Genomic DNA, 599 nt, shown 5'->3' with positions numbered 1-599 from the left:
TGTTGTGCAAGCTGCGCGCTTTGGCCTGGATATAGTTTCATATAAACTTGATGCCAAAAAAGTAGTAAACTTCTTTTTGGAACGGAGGAAGTACTTCCTGTCATGCCTACTGTCTTCCACCGAACACACCGCATATGCGGTGTATTCGAGTTTGGTCCAAAATTCGCGCCGAGGCAAAGTTGCTATCGTGGATTCGAATACACCACATACCAGAATACACAGGAGGGTGCGGTCTAAACGAAAGGGCGGAGATTTGCCCGCATAAAAATCTTTTTTTGGGGTAGAGCACTCATTAAGCTAGGGGGATTAAAATCTTACTGAACTTTTAGAAACTCCGAATACAAAAATAAGCATTTAAATAGACAGACATTGGGCGCTAAGGTCCACTGTCGAATGGGAAACAGCCCAGATTGAAAGCTAAGGTGTTAGCTATGTCTCCTTTCCCTTCTCAGTTGATGACACGAAGTCGTAGAGTACGTCACCATCGAACAGTGAGGTATAATTGAGATTGGATGGGCGGCTTTGGACGCGACTTCACATCGACGATTGCGACGGGGAGAGGAGGCGAAGATAATACCTGCCTTCAATTTCGATGATTG

This window comes from Aphanomyces invadans (assembly GCF_000520115.1).
Source record: "Aphanomyces invadans strain NJM9701 unplaced genomic scaffold supercont1.3, whole genome shotgun sequence".
Lineage (NCBI taxonomy): Eukaryota > Oomycota > Saprolegniomycetes > Saprolegniales > Verrucalvaceae > Aphanomyces > Aphanomyces invadans.
Note: the sequence above shows the minus strand (reverse complement) of the source record.